The 2,500-nt window shown below is 39.6% G+C and overlaps 1 protein-coding gene across 3 annotated transcripts in view; it reads left to right on the plus strand.

Annotated features, from left to right (window-relative positions):
• LOC113828328 (G-protein coupled receptor moody) overlaps nt 1–2,500 on the plus strand; it is a 48,526-nt gene that overhangs the window by 155 nt on the left and 45,871 nt on the right. For 2 of the 3 annotated variants that reach the window (XM_070144567.1, XM_070144565.1), the window contains exon 1: nt 1–59. This exon is cut by the window's left edge and continues 127 nt beyond it. The exons of the other annotated variant lie outside the window; for it this stretch is intronic. The gene's annotated coding sequence lies outside the window, so the exon portion shown is untranslated. The remainder of the gene's footprint in view (nt 60–2,500) is intronic. 3 annotated transcript variants of the gene reach the window in all.

Consider the following 2,500-nt stretch of genomic DNA (forward strand, 5'->3'; position numbering starts at 1 on the left):
ATTTTCAACGTTTGTGACGATATGCAATGAGCGGCATAGACCTCTTTCTGTCGTTTCTGGTAAGTGGTGGTTAAAGATTGTTCAACATCTTCACGAGCGTACAAAGTGCATGCTAGTGGGAGTTAAACCCGCTCGCACGCCTTTCAAAATTCTATGAAAATAGCAGTGTCAGATCGTATCAAGTGTTCATGTTGCCTGTATATTCAATAGTTGGTATTGAATATTTCTCAGACTTACCTGGTTCTGGTATCCATCCCAATTGGAAATGATCCTGAAACTTCTCCCAAGGGAAAATGACCCCTAATTTTGGAAATTAACCCCCCCTCAGGCCGTTAAGGGGGAGCAAGACTATCAGGAACATTTTCTCGGGACATCAGCATCAGCATTTTCAGGTGTACGCTTATAGGGGGGAAGGGGGGGGAGGGTCAGCAAAGATATTGCTCTTTGTACGCTTATGAAAATGTTGAACCACACCTAAGCTAAGTCAGTCGTTATCTTTTTCCTATGTCTTTATCTTTTTATCGTCATTGATATTCTAAGTGTGTAGTTGAGAGAGCGTTTTAGTTCAGGTATGCAGTTTTAACATGTACAAGCAAAGCAGATATTCAATGTGGTGTGATTATGTTTACTCGCTTTTTGGAGAATGTTTCATCTTCTTTATCCAGATTATTTTCTTACCCAATGCATATATATTGAAGCGAAACTTTCTTGTTTATACTGTGTAATCTTTATGCTTTATTTCGTTCCGTGCTTCTTCGGAGGTCCAATAGACAGAATAAGCATTACATAAAAAATAATGAAATGCGATACAATGGAGTTTAAACATTAAAGTTGGAATACAACGGGGATTGAACATTAAAGTTTAGCTTATTAGAACAAAGCCATATTGCAAGTTTCTTATCCAAATAACACATGCTGTTATTTTGTTATTTTATATATGTTGATGGAGAGAATTAGGATATATATCCATTAATTCAAAGTTTCCACTAAAATTACTATTTAATCTCTCTGGGTGATTATCAGTCTAGCGGTGTTGATATCCGGTTTTATATTTTCTTTGCTATTCCCTTGTTTATCAACGTTTCCGTGGATGCTGTTCCGAAGAGGCAAACGCCCCAAAAGGAGAAATACGTTTTTACAGTTACTCGTTCGCGTAACCCTTTCATTGTTCGGTCGTTTCTACATAAAAGAGACGGTGTGCTTGTAAGAACGGGAGATAGACATTGTCCTGTCGTTTCTGGTGAGCAATATCAGTCGCTAACTTTTCCTTTGTCCATCTTTCTATTCGAACTGATACTATATATGTGTTCTAGGAAAGAGTTTTAGCTAAAAATATCAATTCTTCCGCATGTAATTGCTATTGTATTCAGATTCTAGTAAACAGGAAATTCTTGCTTTAGAGATTATCCTGAGTCTAGTGTATCACATCGCGCCCTTTGTCAACAAATCAACGAAGCTTCTCCTCCTTGTCAACAAATCAACAAAGCTTCTCCTCCTTGTCAACAAATCAACAAAGCTACTCCTTGTCAACAAATCAACAAAGCTACTCCTTGTCAACAAATCAACAAAGCTTCTCCTCCTTGTCAACAAATCAACAAAGCTACTCCTTGTCAACAAATCAACAAAGCTACTCCTTGTCAACAAATATTTCCCTCCGTGTTTTGCAACGTTGCACTCTCACGTTCGTGGGACATTCCCTATCAGCTGCAGGATGATGAACAAAGCCTCAGTGTTGCCGTTTCGTAGAATTTCGTCGGTTGGCGAAGAAAAACAAAAATATCCGGCTCTTTCATGTACATATTTTACGTGTGACTGATTACGAGTCTTTGTCACTCTACGAGACTGTTTATTAAGTCGAAAGTCAGAGAGAGGAAGCGTCTCGACCAGTCAGACAGTTCAGAAAAAGAGAGTAACTGTCGGTTTTATTTTCAGTGCAAAGTACACAGCAGATCTCATGCCGTCATATTGACATGGCCATACCATCTGTCTAATAGAAATCGACTGTTCGTCTTCAGTCTCAAGTCAATTTGGAATGCAAAATTAAACTGTATTTCTGCGTCACGTTTCTTTCGCGCAAATACAGACTTACTGTCCGTTCATTCCTTAAGATTCTTTGGCTTAAGACTCTACCGACAGTTTTACGAAGGACGATCAAAGGAATGAAAGATTAACAGAACAAGCCACACAGGTATTACAAAATATGTTTACCTATTAGACTTTCTCTAAAAGATTCAATGCATATAGATGAATCTGTTAAAGACGTAACATGGAAGTTCCTCCCAAAATATACTACATTGCAGTATGTACGTGTGCGTGCGTGAGTGCGTGTATGTGTACACATGACCCAACATCATTCTACCATTAAGGCACATTAGTCCCCCTGACCTACAAAAAGGACAGGCCGCCCAACCGCCCAAATATTAGTGCCGCCAACACCGCCCGCAAGTTTGCTCTCCTCACCTCCCCTTCGCAGCACACACGCGGGAGTCTCCGGGAGTGA

This window comes from Penaeus vannamei, chromosome 32, assembly GCF_042767895.1.
Source record: "Penaeus vannamei isolate JL-2024 chromosome 32, ASM4276789v1, whole genome shotgun sequence".
Classification (NCBI taxonomy): Eukaryota; Metazoa; Arthropoda; class Malacostraca; order Decapoda; family Penaeidae; genus Penaeus; species Penaeus vannamei.